The 18463-nt window shown below is 51.0% G+C and overlaps 1 long non-coding RNA gene across 3 annotated transcripts in view; it reads right to left on the bottom strand.

Annotated features, from left to right (window-relative positions):
* Positions 1–1146: 1146 nt before the first annotated feature.
* LOC111090958 overlaps positions 1147–18463 on the bottom strand; it is a 32084-nt gene continuing 14767 nt past the window's right edge. The window contains exons 1-6 of one of the 3 annotated variants that reach the window (XR_005373429.1): positions 8434–9658; positions 7828–8055; positions 5389–5522; positions 5092–5165; positions 2764–2906; positions 1147–1747 (exon numbers count right to left, since the gene is read on the bottom strand). This is a non-coding gene — a long non-coding RNA (uncharacterized LOC111090958). Of the gene's footprint in view, positions 1748–2763; positions 2907–5091; positions 5166–5388; positions 5523–7827; positions 8056–8433; positions 9659–18463 lie in introns of those variants that run through there. The other 2 variants (XR_005373431.1, XR_005373430.1) reach the window with 2 other exon arrangements.

The following is an 18463-nucleotide window of genomic DNA, read 5'->3' as shown; positions in this document are numbered from 1 at the left end:
AGCCAGAATCAAACACGTGGGGAGATGAGGTAGGCCCATCAGAAGCTATAGACAGAACACTGGACAGAGAAGCAGGAGACCCGGGGTCCGGAGCCCCCCAGCCAGGCCATCTGGAGCAAGTGCTAATGTCTCTCATCCCTCACTGGCCGCGACGCTGGGCCCCTGGCCGGGCCTGATGGTGATCCAGGACCCACCGCAGGTGCGGGAACCTGCCTTCTGCCCACCTCCCCTCTCCCCACACAGCGGCGGGCAGGAAAGGCCTAGATGCAGCGCACGCCCTGGGAGTTTCTGCTTGGAAGCTGAAATGGCCTGAGAGTGACTCAGAAACCACGGATGTTCTCGAGGCTGATGGGTTCGTATAGATTGTGGAGGCAGCTCTCCTCGTGGGCTGCGAAACCACAGGATGAGCTGTGACCACTCTCGAGGCAAGAGCCACATACTGCGAAGGGCTTTCTGCCCTCTGCGTCTTAAAGCAAACACAGACGCCACTCCCTTCGAGACAGAGCTGCGTCTGGGGATACAACAGGCCTTTGCGGTGACCCTCCTTCTGGAATTCTCAATGAGCACATCATATCGGGTATGAATACTGGCAACGGTAATGACAGTCATTTCCCGAATGTTGCTTAGGGGCCAGGTGTCGTGTTAAGAGCTCAACGTGTCCTATATCATCATTTCATCCTCACAGCCACCCCATACGGTGGCTGCTATCGTTTCGCCCACTTTAGAAATAAGGAGTCTGAGGTCTAGAGAGATGAAGCAGCTTGACCACGTCACATGGCCAGACTTGCCACTCAGGTTGGCAGGCCCCAGAGCCTGTGTTTTTGTTTTTTGGTGTTTTTTTGTTTGTTTGTTTGTTTTTTTCAGAGTCTGTGTTTTAACTACACTTTCATGCTATGGTGTCCCTCTTCCTGTGCCAATGTGACCCTCCTCCAGGAAGCCCTCTCTGATGCTCCCCCTTCCTCCACACAAACATCCTCTCTCCATCCCCTGCAGTCTCACAGCACACCCTTTTTTTGTACCATTCTTTGGACATCTCTCTTATGCCACTTTGATGTTATTTCTTTCCCAGCCTCTCCCTGGGAGTATAGTTCTTGTGATCAGATGTGGGGGGAACAATCTACACTAGACAAACTCACACGAGACTGATTGATAAACCTGGAGTGCAATTTATTAATTTACACTGAGAAATGAAACCACCCAGCAGACGGGAATCCTGAGGTTGACTGGTCAGCACAACCTCTTTCAGGAAGGGATAGACTTTTGGGAAAGGTAATCAATACGAGAAGGTTGTTTGTTCAGTATAAAGTCAGAGTGAAGGGAATTGATGGATTGACACTTAGGTAGAGCCTGACACACCCCTCTAAGCCTCCCACTTGCCAAGGGGCCAGAATATCCAAGGCAGGGATCCCTAGGGGGGGTCCTCTTCTCTGGAGAGTGCTGGATTTTTCTGGGTCCTCGGAAGAGCCTACCTTTCTGGCTGTGTTTGTTGTGACAGTGACTAGCTTTCTAGCTAGCTCGCTTGTTTAGGTTATTTCTGCATATTTGAGGGAACTGAAGGGGAACTTCCCATGTGAGACCCACTGAAGAAGAATGAACACTACACCGCCCTTTGCAGAGCCTTGACGTCCACGATGTCAGCTCATCTCCACACTGCCTTGTCACAGGAGGGACGGCGATGGCAAAAACCATGGAAGGCAGACAGCCTGGGTCTGAATCCCGGCGATGAGTCCGTTTCCCCAACTCAAAGCTGGAAATAATAATAGCATCCGCGTCATCAGTTGTCGAGAAAGCGCAGTGAGTTAGTACACATGAAGTGCTTAAAACAGTGTCTGGCATCTGGTAAGACCTTGATACTTGTTAGTGATGCTTAATAATTCATTTTATAGATGAAAACACTGAAGCCCAGAGAGAGAAAAAGTCAACTAAGATCATGCACACAGCCAGGAAGTGGCAAAGCGATCATTCAAAAGCAAACTGCCTTTCTTTGAGCGTCCAGGCTTTCTGCCCCCCCACCCCCCCAGCCAGCTCCTTATTCTTCCTCCTGCACAAGAATCCCAAAAGGATCAGAAATGCAGACACCCACGACGCCCAGGTGGCTCAGCAGTTTAGCGCCGCCTTCAGCCCAGGGTGGGATCCTAGAGACACTGAATGGAGTCCCACGTCGGGCTCCCTGCATGGAGCCTGCTTCTCCCTCTGCCTGTGTCTCTGCCTCTCTCTCTCTCTGGGTCTCTCATGAATAAATAAAATCTTAAAAAAAAGAAATGCAGACACCCACCCGCCCACCCCATCCCCAAGAATGGGTAACCTTTAGAAGGATGAAAATAACAAGGTCTGGCGAGGACACCCAGCAAGCCGAGGGAATAGGTAGGACCAGTCACTTTGGAAATGTGTGCGGCAGGTTCCCAGGGTGCGGGGGCACAGTGATGGAGTCCGCCAGGGTCCGCCGGGGAGGAGCACCACTCTGTGTGTGGGTTTGTCCCTACTTGGTGGGGCAGCTGGCTCGGCACTCTTGCAAAACTGTTGTCTTTGCTTCTCAAGGTGGAGCTTGAAGGCCGCAGGTCAGACAGCCAAGAACAGAAGGTGGACTGAGAGTCGGGGAGATCAAGGAACAGGCTGGACACCCCATGAGCTCTAACTGGTGCCCCACAAGGAAAGGCTGGATCCCAGAAGCTCATGGCAGCTTTTGTTGCCTCTGTCACGGAGGATATGGTGGGTGTTTTGCAGGAGCCTGGATCTTTCACCACCAGCTAAACACATACACACCTGGCTCAGCGGGAGGAACCAGCTGCTCCTTCCCGTCGATGAGGTGGGTCAGCAGAGCAGCCACGACAGGTGCGAGCGACAGAATGGCTGTTGCTTCCCTTCTGCCCTCCGAATCCCCTCAAGGATCCCCCTCGTGGCCCACCCTAACCAGAAACACATAAGGAAGGGAATTCAGTGTAGACACCACACCTACCCCAGGATCAGGCAATCCCGCCCTAGACATTTACCCAAAAGAAATGAATGCATATGTTCACCGAAAGACATGGGCAAGAGTGGTCATAGCAGCTTTATTCATAAAGCCCCAAACTGGAAACAATTCAGCTCAAAAATGCCCCTTAACTTGCACCTGGGTGGCTCCATTGGGTAAAACGTCCGCCTTTGGATCAGGTCCTGGGATCAAGTCCCGCATTGGGCTCCAAACTCTACAGGGAACCTGCTTCTCCCTCTCCCTCTGCTGGCCCTTCCCCCTGCTTGTGCTTTCTCTCTCTTTCTCTCTCTCTCTCTCTCTCTTTCTGTCAAGTAAATAAATTAAATCTTTAAAAATAAAAAAAAAATTTTTGAAAAAACTGCCCATGGATAGGAATATGGATAAATAAATTGTCCCACATTCACACAACGGAATACTGCTTTGCAATAAAAAGAACAAACTATTGGGACACACAACATAGATTAATTTCACAGACATGATGTTGGGCAGAAGAGACCGGTCACAAAAGAACATATGGTGTACAATTCTATTTGTGTGAAGCTCAAGGACACGCGAGACCGATTGGTAGTGACGAAAATCAGAGTGATGGTTGATTACCGCCAGGACAGGCGAGGTGGGTGAGACACCAGGACCACCTGACGGAGCCTTCGGGGTCCCTGGAAGTGTTCTGTGTCTTGATCTTGGCGGTAGTTATTCAGTTCTCTTCATATGTGAAAATTCATTGGACTAAGCACTTAAGGTTTGTGCCCTCGACTGAAGGTCGAATGAAACTATACCTTCATTTAAAATGGAATGCAGGGGGAAAAAAATAAAATAAAATAAAATAAAATAAAATAAAATAAAATAAAATAAAATAAAATAAAATGGAATGCAGGGGATCCCTGGGCGGCTCAGCAGTTAAGTGCCTGCCTTCAGCCGAGGGCGTGATCCTGGGGTCCCGGGATCGAGTCCTGCATCGGGCTCCTTGCATGGAGCTTGCTTCTCCCTCTGCTTCTCTCTCTCCCTGTGTCTCTCATGAATAAATTTAAAAAATATATTTTTAAAAAATGGAATGCAGGGGGCACCTGGGTTAAGCATCTGCCTTCAGCTCAGGTCATGATCCCGGGGTCCTGGGATTGAGCCCCGCATTAGCCCCCTGCTCAGCCGGGAGCCTGCTTCTTCCTCTCCCCCTCACCCTGCTCATGCTCTCTGTCTCACTCACTCTCTCTATCTCGAATAAATAAATAAAATCTTTAAGAAATAAAATAAAATGGAATGCAGATTCCTGGCCACCCCCAGAGGTACTTGCCGGTTCTGATGCCGCTCAAGGACCACTCCGGGGAGCACAGCTCTGAGCCTCATTCTTCAGTTTGCTCCCCATTCTGTATAGCTAGTCATCTTTTTTTTTTTTAATTTTTTTTTATTATTTATTTATGATAGTCACACAGAGAGAGAGAGAGAGAGGCAGAGACATAGGCAGAGGGAGAAACAGGCTCCATGCACCAGGAGCCCAACGTGGGATTCGATCCCGGGTCTCCAGGATCGCGCCCTGGGCCAAAGGCAGGCGCTAAACCACTGCGCCACCCAGGGATCCCGCTAGTCATCTTTGAATTTATCCTAATACCAGCTCTTTCAAGGACAGAGAACATCCAACTTTAATCCTACTTCTCTGGATTTGAAAAAGCAATTCCTGTTCAAAAAAAGTCACCCCAGGTAGTGGGACTTAATCAAACAACCATCCTGCCTAGAAAGGGGCATCGGAAGGTGTGTTAACAATCTCTGAAAGTTGAGCTGCTCTTGGTCTTCAGATGTCGGGTAGGTTAATGGTTTCCCACGTTCACAGACCATTCCAGGAATGGGAGCTTTCCTGTTTTCACAACACTCTCCCACATCCGGAACACGGCTCAGCCCTCCCCTGGCAGGAACCCGCCAGCACAGCTGCCGTCAGCTGGAGAGGCTGAGTCCCTTAGGGACAGGAGGTCCTCACCCCGAGATGGGGAGGTGTCCTCCCTGCAGAAGCTCTTGAAGTTCACAAGATTCCTGGACACAAATGGCCCAAGCTTCTGCACAAAACCCCAAACGAGAATAATTCCCTTTCTTCCCATTTGAAACTCAGCTGTACCCAGGGAGCAAATGTGCACCTGCATGCCTGTATCCCCTCCAAGCCTCAGTTTCCATCCCGCAGCAGCGCCCGTGGGCCATGCGATGCCACATCCTGATGGAGGGAAGGCAAGAGACAGAATAATCCCGTGAATTTACACAGTTCTCTACAACTGGCCAAACGAAGCTCTTCCTGTCCCCCTCCCCCAGCTGGAAGGGATGCAGGCAGAGTCCTTTGGGAAAGGTTTGGTTTCAGGGTCCCCAGTGAGACCTGATACCTCCCAGAAGCAAACACAGGGAGGTTACCAGCTGCTTATCAGCGTGCACCTGACAGGTACCTGGGCTCAGGGGAAATAACGCCAAATTGACAAATTAAGTGATTAGGCTCCAGCTCAGCACCCGAGCAAGCGAGAGAGGCAGTGGTGGCACAGGGATGCCCAGACTCCACCTCGCAGTCAGAGGCCTGAAGCTTCTGGAAGAGCAGACACAGATTAAGTGTCATTTCTGTGCAGTGTCCCCCTGCCCCCAGGGGACAAGTCAGCCCTCCCTTCCATCTACCAAAGCCAGGCAGCCAGGGCGGCGGGAGAGCTGCCTTCCCACACTGCAACTTGGGCAACTCATAGCTGACCTGCCTCACTCCACCCCTTGCTGACAGGCCCAGCCTGTGAGCCATATTAGCATGCACAGGAGAGGCCTGAAGTCAAATCTGGAAACAAAGAGATCCAAAGCAAGCAACGAGATTGGAGGAATGCCGACAAAGGGGGCTCCGAGAAGCAGGGCGGGCAGATTGATCCAGAAAGGATAGCAGGAGCTAAGTGGTACCCGCTGAGCTTTGCACATGGCTCAGTCTACACCCGGTCATGCTGATGGACAGGGTCTGTGGAGGGTATGGATATCTCAAGGCTCAGGGCCGATGCACCTGCAATTTCCTGGGATGGGGGACCTGATGGGTGAAGGGCCCAGGGCTGGGGTTAAACCCATCAAAAAGGAGCTGGGACTGGGGCAGCCTCATGCCTGCAGACAGTGTCCAGGGAAGTTAGACGCTGCCCCTGAGGCTGGACTGGGGGTGCGGGGGACCACCCCTGGGAATACTGGCTTAAAAACACTTTCCAGAAAGACACACAGTCTGGGCTATTTGAGGATGCAGCCCTGAGTCACTTGTCCTGATTCCTCAAGAGAGGAGACTCCAGGAAAAGGGAAAGAACAAAACTGCCTTGGGACTTCTGCTTAAAAGCTTCAGTGTCAGTAAGAAGAGAGCTGCTCCTCTCTCAGCCCTGACAGGAGATCCGCCCTGGTGGGAAGGGGCAGGGAGCATCAGCAGGAGAGCAAGCAACAACAAGCTGAGAGACAGGAGGACACCCTCTCGGGGGTGCATTTGGGAGGCACTGGCCCCCACCAGGTCTGCAGGATTGAGGCCCGGGGGTAAAGGTCATTGTGATGTCTGCCCAGGCCTGTGACAGCCACCCCTCGTCCACCAGCCTCCCTCCAGCTGTGACACACTCTCCCTGCGTGACTGTGAACACGTGCCTCCTCCTCTGAGCCCCCTCCTCAACCAGAAAAGAGGAATCAAATTGCTCTGAGCTTTCTCCCACATCAGCAGGAGATTCAGAAACCCCGTGCTCTGAATCTGCGTAGTGCGTCCCTGTGCCCTCTGCCATCAGCACGGCTGCAGGCCCAAGAGCGCTGGCACAGAGCAAGGGCCTCTGGGTGGGAATGGCTGCAGTGCTGAGATGCTGGCATGTATGCAGGACCAAACAGCGGCCCAGGCAGGGGGAGAGCCCCTTATTAGCCCTGGGCCCCAGCACCTCATGGCTGTCTGTGCATCACTGGGAGTACCTGTCACCCTTCATGTATTAAAGTGATCTGAAACTTTGAACAGGCCACACAGCACCTGGGCCTGGCTCCTCCTCACAGAGCCCTCTGTGCCACCCGGCTCCTGCAGGAAGCCCCTTGCTCTGTCCCTTATTGCCTCACCCCTGGCCAGCTCCTACTCATCCTTCAGAACATGGCTCAAATATCCCTTCCGAAGGACACTGTCACTGAGCCCCAGGACGGACACACTGTGGCCAGTACTCTTCCAAAGAATTTATCCTTGCCTCTAACTACACATTTGTGTTGAGGGTGACTTGATTTCTGAGTTTTCCCCCTACCACTCCAGCAGGTAAACATTCACAGCACATAATGGGGGTGGCCGACTTATAGTCACCCGACAACCATTTATGGAGTGATCGCTGGGTGCCAGGGGCCACAGATATATCAGTGACCACAAAGACAAAATTCTCTGGTCTTGTGGAGTTGAAATTGTAGTAAAAAGAGACAGCTGTGGGGCATCTGGGGGGCTCAGCCGGTGAAGCGGCTGCTTTCAGCTCAGGTCATGATCCAGGGTCCTGGGATCGAGCCCCCGCCTTGCTCAGCAGGAAGTCTGCTTCTCCCTCTCCCTCTGCCTGCTGCTCCTGCTACTTGTGCTCTCTCTCTCACTCTCTCTCTAGGATAAATAAATAAATAAATAAATAAATATTTTTAAGATTTTTTAAAAAGATTTTATTTATTTATTTATTTATTTATTCATGAGACACAGAGAGAGAGAGAGAGGCAGAGACATGAGCAGAAGGAGAAGCAGGCTCCACGCAGGGAGCCCGACATGGGACTTGATCCTGGGACTCCAGGATCAGGCCCTGGGCTGAAGGCGGCGCTAACCGCCGAACCACCCGGTCTGCCTGTATAAAATCTTTTTTAAAAAGCCAATAAACAATAAAGCTAATTAATAGATAACTTACATAGCATGTTGGCAAGTTAGGAGTGCTGCGGAAGACGGAGGAAGTAGAGCGGATGTGGGGGTGCCAGGTGGGAGCATGAGGTGCAGGATTAAGCAGGAGGCCTCACCACAAAGGAGGGCACCCGAGGAGCCTTGGGGGAAGCAATGACTTGGCAGAGGGTGGCCAGTCGCTGCCACATCTCCAGCCTCTGGCCCCCTGCTTAGCACCCAGTAGTCATCCAGGAAATTACTGAACAGAATAGATGGGTAAGTGGATGGACAGTCCTCGTTTAGCTGGATTTTTTCTTAAGACTTCCATTTATTTATTTGAGAGAGAGAAAGACAGCACAAGCAGGGGAAGGGGCAGAGGGAGAAGCAGACGTCCCCCTGAGCAGGGAGTCCAATGAGGGGCTTGAACCCAAGACCCTGGGATAGTGACCTGAGCTGAAGGCAGATGCTTAACCAACTGAGCCATCCAGGCATCCCTGTTTAGCTCTGTTCCATGCCCAGCCAAGACACTGTCATTGGGACCTAGGGGACCATGGAGGTCATTGTGGGGGACCCCTCCACCCACATCTCTTCCCCTTGCCACTGCTCAGCAGTCATGTGACTCAGGGTCGGCTCTCACCTGCAGGGCCACTCTGAGGAGTCCAGGACCAGGGAGGTGGGGTCGTGCTCCTCACCAGAGCCTAACTCGGGATCTCGACTTCAGTCTATCATCCTTGGGGTGCCAATCACCGAGCTCAAGAGGGGGTTGACCTAAGGCACCCAGAGAGAAGGGAAGGACTTTTCCCCCCACAACGGGGGAAAGTCCACTTTCTCCGGGAGATGGAGAAGCAGTTATGCTCAAGTCATTTGGGGTTGAGTTTTCCAAATAATCAATACTGCCGGGGGTTGCTTCCACCCCCACTGTGACCCCTCACCAGGCACCTGGTCCCTTTTTGCCAAGGTCATGGAGGAGTCTCCCCGGTATCCTGTCTTCCGTGTTCTTGAGCTCAGGGTAGCTACTGAGATACATCTTGTCCAAAACCCTGCCTCTGCAGCCACGACCAGCTGCCGCCCACGGGAGGGAGAGGATAAAATCTTCCACTGAAGGGAGATGGAGGGAGGGTCCCCAAGGTCCCGCCTGGGCTGGGGGAGAGGCCACAGGTCCCTCCGGCTCAGCTCCTCCCGCCTGGGGCCCAAGAATACTGGCACTCGCTCCACTTGCCGCCTGGCTACTTCTCATTTCTTAGGTGGGTCCTGCCTCAGGCAGAAAATTCCTCTTTTTTTAATTTTAAATTCTAAATTATTAAAGAGGTCATATATGCCTTGGGTTTTAAGAAACAAAACAGCACAAAAGATTATGTAGTAAAAAGTTAAGTCTGCCGTGACCTGGGGCAGGCTGGCTGCCGTGGGCCCAGAGGCGGGGCGGGCGGTATTATTCACGGCCACAGGCCCCTCTAATGACTCTGAGTCGCGAGGACTGTCCTGCGGCTGGACCCTGCTGCAGCACCAGCCCTGCCCTCTCACCCCCAGCACAGTCCTTCCAGTACAAAATTCTGGTAGCTTCCATTACCTGTGTTGTTTATGTCCTTCCAGAGGTGGCCTCTGCCTGCCTCGGTGCGCGGACAGTTACATACATTCCACCCCACAGGGTTGGACGCAGTACTAATGCACCAGTGCATCCTTCTGCCCCTTACCTTGCTGAGACTTAGTATCTTTGCTAAGTTATTGTTCCTTATGAGAACACGTAAACCTGGGCACCTGAGTGGTGGCTCAGCGGTTGAGCATCTGCTTTTGGCTCCGGGTGTGATCTCAGGGTCCTGAGATCGAGTCCCACATCAGGCACTGCATGGAGCCTGCTTCTCCCTCTGCCTGTGTCTCTGCTTCTCTCTGTGTGTCTCTCATGAATAAATACATTTTAAAAATTAAAAAAAAACACACACATAAATTTCTTTCATTCTTTTTTTCTTTCAAGTAGGCCCCCCACCTGGGTGGCTCAGTAGGTTGAGTGGCTGCCTTTGGCTCAGGTCATGATCTTGGGCGCTGGGATCAAGCCCTGTGTGTTGGGCTCCCTGCTCAGCTGGGAGTCTGCTTCTCCTCCCTCTGCCCCTTTCCCCTCCATGCTCTGTCTTGAATAAATAAAATCTAAAAAAGGAAAAAAAAAAAAGTAGGCTCCACACCCAACATGGTGCTTGAACTCATATCCTGAGATTGAGAATCCCAAGCTCTACTGACTGAGCCAGCCAGCCACCCCTTCATTCTTTTTGATGCCTGCATATGGATGTACTAAAATGTATGTAGCTCCGGGTGCCTGGGGGGGCTCAGTTGGTTAAGTGTCCAACTCTTGGCTTTCAGCTCAGGTCATGATCCAAAGTTGTGAGATTGAGTCCTGCATCAGGCTCAGCACTCAGTGTGGAGTCTGTTTGAGATGCCCCCTCCTCCTTCCTCCCCCCAATGCTCCTACCACCACTCATGTTGTCTCTCTCTAATAAAATTAAAAAACTGTAAATGTATGTAGCTAATCTCCTATTGAAAATATATACTACAAACAACAAGGCTGCATTGACTATCAACCTACAGATGTCTTTGTGCACATTTTAGGAGTTCCTGAAGGATAATTTCCTAAAAAGTAAATTTGATGGGGAGCACCTAGTTGGCTTAGCCCGTTCAGCATCTTGATTTCAGCTCAGATCATGATCTTGGGGGTCCTGGGATCAAACCCCTAGTCCAGCTCCATGCTGAGTGTGGCGCCTGCTTGAGATTCTCTCTCTACTTCTCCCTTGACCCCTCCCTACTTCTCTCTCTCTTTCTCTCTCTCTCTCTCTCATCCAAAAAAAGTAAATTTGGGGGTCAACAAGCATATTCATTTTCAATTTAATAGCTTCTATCAAATTGTCCTCCAAAATGCTCAGACCAATGAACACTCTCTTCCATAATGAATGAATGCCTGCTGTCCCCACCCTGGAGAGGCAAGAAAGTCACAGGCCCACTTTGGAGGGCGTGGAGTAGGGAGCACTAGCCTGTCATAGCACCATCGTCATTAACAAGACCGAGGACCAGAGTGGTAAGAGGAAGGACTTTGGGGTCAAACAGAACAAGACTTGAGTCGAGGCTCTTTTACTTACCTGCTATGTGCTTCAACCAAATGCCTTACCCCACGGACCACAGTTTCCCAACATATAAAGTAGAAATTAAAAATCAGATGGCTCAGGTGGTTAAGTGTCCAACTCTTGATCTCAACTCAGGTCACGACCTCAGGGTTGTGAGGTCGAGCCCCACATTGGGCTCTGCACTGGACATGGAGCCTGCTTAAGGCTCTCCTTCTGCCCTGCCTTCTGCTCACATGCTCTCTCTTAAAAAAATTTTAAAGAAATTAAAAATCATATGCATTTCACCGGGTCATTATAAAGAGTCAATAATAAAGGGTCAGTTCTGGAGATCCACTATACAACAGTGTCTATAGATAATAACACCGCAGTATACCATTAGAAATCTAAGAAGGTAAATCTCATGGTAAATGTCCTTACCACAATAGAATAAAAAGAACTGGTTCATGTATATACTTTGACCCCAAAATGGAAAAAAAAAGAGCCAATAGAGATCATATATATACAAAGCTGCTTATACAGTGCCTGGCACGCAGTGGGAGCTTAATAATGAGAATTAATTTTTGTAGTAGGCAGCTCTCGGAATCTGAGTGCCCTCTTTGTCCATGAAGGGCTTTGATCTGGATTTGGCTCAGGCAAGCCCCCGAAGAAGCACCGAACACAGGCGCAGGGGACAGGGAGGGGACACAGTGTTGGTCTCAAGGCTGAGAGGGGGGGGAGGGGCTGGCGGAGTCCAGAGAAGCCACCTGGCTGGGACAGGTTCAGGCCTCAGGAAAGGTGGTAGCTGAAAGGGCAGGTGATGTGGAGGAAGGACAATGGAATAGGAGGTCAAGTTAGACTGTGGCATAAGATAATTCAGTTTTTCCTAAAAGGAAGGGGGGTGGTGCAAGATGATCTTGAGGGATTTTTTTTATACTATTAATTCCTTTTTATCTTATTGTACATTGAAAAATATAACCAACACATTAACAGATGATTCCAAGGGGACTCTCGCTTAGGATAATGCTGGAGTAGGCGTTCAAATGTTTAAGAAGTGAGTTGATTTACATTTAAAGATTAAGTAAATCACAGTACATGATGTGTGAGCCACAGTTAGCCCCGAATCATCATGGTGATCCATGAATGACTGAAGTTCTTGAAACACTGGCACACAACGCCAGTTAGGGAATTTAGCACAAGTTCTGGAAGCAGACAGCCAGCAATCCAAACCCAGCTCTGCTTTCTTACCCTGGAGGCACGTGGGCTAACCCCACTGGATGGCAGATTCCTAATCTGTAGAGTGGGGATAATATTAGTTTTTACCCTCAGGGTCATCGTGAGGATTCGATGCGATTGCACGCGTGACACACCTCACGGCCTGGTGTGTAGTAAACACCTAACAAGTGGGGGGTCACTGTGATTATTAAACACCTAACAAGAGAGATCGTTTCTAATTACTGTAATGGATGTAGGCTGAAGAGTTTTGACTTTCTTTTATAAGCAATAATAGCGGTTTTGTTTTTATAGAATGCATCCTGTTGTGAAAATAACATCTCAACAACATTAACAAAGAAGATTCTTAAGCAGAAAGGAAAACCACTCATTCTCCCACCCTTAAATAATTTTCGTTTTTGCATATTCTCTACCAGACTTTGTCAACATGAATACTGACTGTTCATGGTTGCAATCACAGTGTTCATGCAAATTTCGTATCCTGTTTTTTTCTCAACAAACATGATGTTATAAACATTTTCCATGCTTCTGCATATTCTCTATAATTATCATTTTTGTGGCTGCATAATATTGCATTGACTGAATGAGCCATGGTTTTCTTAACCATCTCCCTGCCTAGAAAAATGTAGGAGGATAAGGCCCGTGGCATGCCAAGAGCTTTCTTCATCTATTGAATTATGCTCTTAAGATCAATTCCCAGAAGTGAGATTAATGGGTCAAAAGGTAATAATATTTTTGAGGCTCTTGTTACATTTTACTAGATTGTTTTGCAGAGTTTTGCATATTGCTTCCAGAGACGTAGGAACACAGACTTCATCCAACCTTGCCAGCACTGGGTGATGGTGTTTATGAATTCTGCTAATTTAATAAGTATGAAACGCTATCCTGAGACTGCCTTCATTTCCATCTCTTTGATCACGAACAGGTTGAACTATTTTTTCCAAGTATTTGTTTACTCTTCTTATCCTCTTGGGTGAAGGAGTTGTCCACATCCTTCACCTGTTTATCTGTTGAAGTCTTAGGGTTTTTCTTACTAATCTGAGTGCTTCAGAGCTCGTGGACATTAATCATTTGCTGGCCAGATTTGGCCACGGGAGGCTTCTGAGCAGGAGGTAATAGGATCAAAACCACACCTTGGGGAACTAATATTGGGATTAACTAAAGTGGGGGGCTAAGAGACAGAGAAATGTGTCAGTAGGCGACTGTGCTCAACCCCAAAACAGGAGCCAGAACAGTACAGTGGAGGGTACTGGGAATGGGCAGGAGGGTCCATGTCCCCTGTACTAGAGCTTGTAGCTCTCTGCCCTGCCTCCCATAATGCTCTTCACACATATACACTCTCCCTTGCAAAATCAGTGGTTTCAGCCCACAGAATTTAAGGGGAAAGGAATTGTTCAGTCCTGTCCATTCACGACAGAAATGAGAAAAGTGCTGCCTGTAGAGAACTGCATGGGGAAGTAATACCGCCCTTCCTCTTCTGGTGCCTCCCAGAAAGAGGGGAGGGGTTGGAGAATTGGTATAACAGGAAGGGGGCATCATCAGAGCCCTTCAACCCAAAAGACGGATTCCTAGACTAATAGAATCTAAGGCAAATGATCTAACAACCCCCCTTCCCTGGGGCAGAGCTTCCCAATACTCCCCAAAGCCCACTGTGCATCCCAGACGTGCCCCCTCTGCTGGACGCCAACCCAACCAGCAGCACCTTGAACCATGACTATCAGACTTTGCAGAGTGCCTGCTGTGAGCCAAGGCTGTGCCAGGGTCATGAAATAAAGCCAAAGAAAACACGGAGCCCGTGCGCGGCTATTTCACAGTCTAGTGAGGGGGGGGAGGGCTCTATTCACCAGGAAGGGAACTCCAGCAAACACAACAGGACCCAAGTCCCGTTCAATAGGCCTTCAAGGAGCCAAAATGCTGACTTTGGATGAAGACTGGCATGGAGCTTCATGAAACAAGGGAAGAGTCACACAGACCTGGATTCAGAGCTTGGTTGCACAATTTCCTAGTCATGTCAGCTTCGCCGCAGTCACATGACCAGTCCACGTGGCTGCCCCTAACATCTGCGGGCCTAACATTGCAGACAGACACGCGGGTACCACGAGCTGGGATTTTTCTCGTCACCCCGCCAGTCCATGCCAGGCAACCTCTGCCCACAAGGTACCCCTCCCCTCTTACCACACCAGCATTGTTCCTTTGCATTCTTCAAAGGAATCTGACATTGGAAAGACTAGGTTCAAATTTAGAATGATTTAACTCCATGGAGTTCTTTCTACACAGAAACACAGCCACCTCCTCTTGTCTTCCCAAACATAGCTCCATCCCAGAAAAGGGGCCTCACGTCCATCCTAAGTGGGAATATCCTATCCACATGTTCAAGCTCCAACCACCCCTCACAAACACCAGCCCCTCAGCTACCCTTTGGTTAGGGGTGCCCACACTGGTGGAAAGGTAGATGGGAAAAGATGCCCCCAGAGGCAGTGGACTCGGGTAATTTGAGCAAATATTCCAGAATTCTGGATACCCATAGTGTGATCATCAAGAAGTGGAATGCAGGCTCCCAGAGGGCACATCCCCTTGGTTGCAGGGACTTCACACCCTATGGAGGGATGCTGGTTGGAGGAGGAAGACCTGAAAGGAAAACACTCTAGTTTATTTTTTTCAAAACCCTCTAAAGCATGGGATCCAGGGCAAGAAGGATCTAAGAGTAATACTACCACTCTGAGTAATCTCCATCTGTAAAAAGGGGATATTAATAGACCCTCCCCCATAGAGCTGCTTGGAATGTTCAATGAGCCAATACACATAGGTTCATGACACGAAGTAGTTCACAAATGCCAGTAACTGTTATAAATAATACAAATGGATAGAGACCCTAGAAACCAAGCAGGGAAGGAGGCAACAAGTTCTAACAGCCTTGTCCTTTAAACTACTTTGGTTTCTGTTTTCTTCCCTATCTTGGAAAGCAGCTCTGTCCCCTGTCCCCATTAGGCAGGCGAGTAGGACTTGGAATTCACTGTGGGAGGGTTCTGGGTGAAAAGTGCAGCCTCTCCTCCCTCCTCCTCCTCAGCCTCCCTCTCCCCTTTGCTCCCCCACCCCTTCCCCCTGCCAGCACGCACTGAAAGATTTAGGGGTCTCCGGAGGTTCCTAGGAGTTCTGACCTGCCCATGGGGTCCTCCTCACACCCCCAGAGCTGGGCAGCAGGAGGCAGCATGGAAAGGAATCTGGCTGAAGTAGCTTCTGACTCTGGAGACACAGAAAAATGAGGGTGTCACAAAGTCACGGTTCTGTGGGGCCTTCAAGAAAGAGCACCTAGGGGCAGCCCCGGTGGCGCAGTGGTTTGGCACCGCCTGCAGCCTGGGGTGTGATCCTGGAGACCCGGGATCGAGTCCCGCATCGGGCTCCCTGCGTGGAGCCTGCTTCTCCCTCTCCCTCTGCCTGTGTCTCTGCCTCTCTCTCTCTGTGTGTCTATGAATAAATAAATAAAAATCTTTAAAAAAAAAAAAAAAAAGAAAGAAAGAGCACCTAGTCCGAGTTCCTTGTTTCAGTGACGCCCGGAGAGGAGAGAGGTCTGTCTCAGCTTACACAGCCATTTGGAGGCAGGCTCAGGGCAGCAGTGGACTTCTGGTTCAGGCCTAGATTGCACTCATCACATTGGGCAGCACTGGTCTGTGCCAGGGGAAGGTGGAGATGTGGAGGCCACACACACACACACACACACACACACACACACACACACACGGGATAGGAGGTTACAAGTAAAAACTGACTTCCAGACCCAGCCTTGTTTCTCAGTATCTATGAGCCCTCGGGTTCCCACTTTAGTCTCTGCCACTAGATTGCGACATCTATAGAAACAGAGCAGACTACTGTTAAACTGAAAGGGAAAATTAATAGTAATATTATTCCAGTTTGTTGAGCACAAGGCCGGGGACTCTGGTAGGTTTTATCTCTTTTTATTTCATTTAATCCTCAGACAACCCCGTGAATTGGGATCTAGATTGCCCTCTCATTTTCTGGGTGAGAAACCTGGAGCTCAGAACAGGTGAACACCTTGCCCGAGGTCATCAAGCTAAGTGAACAGCAGAGCCAGGGCAGGAACTTGCTGAAGCCTGCGCTCTTGACCACTGAGCCCACGCCCCCCTCCTCCACCTCATCTGCCACCAAGTGCCCTATACAATGAAGTTTCCAAACAGGTGTCAAAGAGAGCCAGGGAAGTCCCATGGCCTCACTGGATGGAGCCTCCCAGAGGAAAGAGGAGCCCCAGGTGTCACAGCGGGAGTAGCAGTGCTGGTAGCAAGTGGGAACGCATGGAGGAAGTCAAGCCTCGCCTAACTTGTGCCAATGCCCTGTTTCTTCTACATGACCTCCTTTCCAAAGCCCACTGTTTGCCACACAACGGATCCTCCCCCTTCTCAGGGAAAATCCATCCATCCCATCAGCCCATTTCCGAAGACCCTTGGCTTTCCTTGGGGCTGCAGATCCGCCTATCGCCACGAGAGGGCAGGCCAGCTCTGTGGCAAGTCCTGAGGACCCAGTAGCCCCAGAGACTGGCCAAGTGTCCAGCCCGGGCTGGGAGGGACCCCGGTGCCCAAAACACAGCCACCCATTACATCTTCCCATCAGCTTACTCCCTCAGATGTCAAAACATCTAACTGCAGAAGCGAGACTCATGCTCACACATGGTGTCTGATTCCACTGGGGTCAAGATCTTAACAATTAACACCAAAACAGTAAGGATAAATGCTACCACCCCAGACACGGGTCAGAATTTCATGTTACTAAGCATTTTCTCATCTCTGGAGCAGCTGGAGGTAATTTACTGAAGCATCCCCACTGTACAGATGAAGACACTGAAACATCAGAACAGGGACAAACTTTTTTGGGTCACTTAGAGAACGCTGGTCTTCAGACCCAGGGAGGACTGTTTCCAATTCCGGGTCTGGCTGGAGGTGGGACTGGGGATGGGGGAATGCAGGTGTAGATAGGGAGAGAAACAAGGGGTCAGAAGGTTCTAGAGGGAAGACCCAATGCATTGCAGTATTTCCTGTAAAGCAACCATCCACCCACTCACCCACCATCCATCCATCTATCCATCCATTTATCCATCCATCCATCCATCCATCGATCTATCCAAAAGGGTTCATTGAGCATTTGCAGGGGACACAAAGAGGGATGAGAGGAGCTTCCTGCCCTCAAAAAGCTGGCAGTCTAGCGAGGGGGAAAGTGGTGAGTCAGCAGATAATTATAGGAAACCGTGCACCCGTACAGCGGGACAGGGGCAGAGGGGTTTGTGACCCTCTGGCGTACACTCAAGTTGGAAGTGGCCCCCCGGGGCTCCCAAGGCCCAGGATTACAGGCAGGGGCACCCCCTTCCCTGCATCTCGCCCCGGGACGGGGGATCCCCTCCCAGCTTCGGGTGCTGGCCTGTGCTGGGGACCCGGGGTCTCCCCCACCCCTCTCCGAAGATCGCGGGGCCCGGGGAGCCGATGACAGCACACCTGAGTCAGCCCGCCGCCCACCCGCCCCTCAGCGTCTGTCTCCGCATCTTGTGATATTTCGCTCCCCGGGAGCCAGCCCCACTGCGCTCCGGAGGCAGCTCGGCAAACAAACCCAGCGACAGATTGTGCCGCGGCTCATTCCGGGGAAGGACGCCAAATCCCACCCTGCTACCCCCAACACTCCCTCCCCGCCGCCCCCTCCAGGCCCTCCTCCCCGGCGCGGGGCCGCGGCAGGGTGGGTCCCGGGAAACGCTGCGACCTATTCCTGCCTCCTGGAGATGGGAGGGAGGCTGGAGGGGGGCTGGAGGGGGCTGGAGCCCAGGGGGGCCCTTTGCGCTCCCACCTCCCCCGGACGCGAGAGGCGCGGGCCGGGGCACTGGGTGCAGGGTGGGGGGGCGGTGCAGGGAGGGCAGACCGCAGGCCAGCAGGGGGCGCCCGAGCGTCCAGGTGCAAGAAGGCCGAGCGCCTGCCGCGGAGATGGGGGGTGGGGGGGGGGGGGGGGCGGGGATAGACACCTCGCAAGAGACCAGAGGCACCGCGATGTAGAGTCCGACAGGCAGGGAGCCGCAGGTCAGAGCGGAGGCGACAGGGACAAGGGGAGACAGTGAGAGAGAAAGAGAGAGAGAGAGAGAGACGCCTCAAGATGGGAAATGACAGGGAGAGAGGGAGGAGGGGAGAGAGGGGAGAAGGAAGGGGGGGATGGAACAGGGAGAGACTACAAAATATGAATAAGGGTGGGGGAAGAAAGTGAGAGAAATCGGACGGGAGCCAGGGGAGAATGAGAGGCTATGGGTGGAGCAGAGAATGAATGGGAAAAAAGAATCCGGCATTTATAAAGCGCCGACTGTATGCCTGC

This window comes from Canis lupus, chromosome 18 (assembly GCF_011100685.1).
Source record: "Canis lupus familiaris isolate Mischka breed German Shepherd chromosome 18, alternate assembly UU_Cfam_GSD_1.0, whole genome shotgun sequence".
NCBI lineage: Eukaryota > Metazoa > Chordata > Mammalia > Carnivora > Canidae > Canis > Canis lupus.
This window is presented reverse-complemented; position numbering and strand designations above follow the sequence as displayed.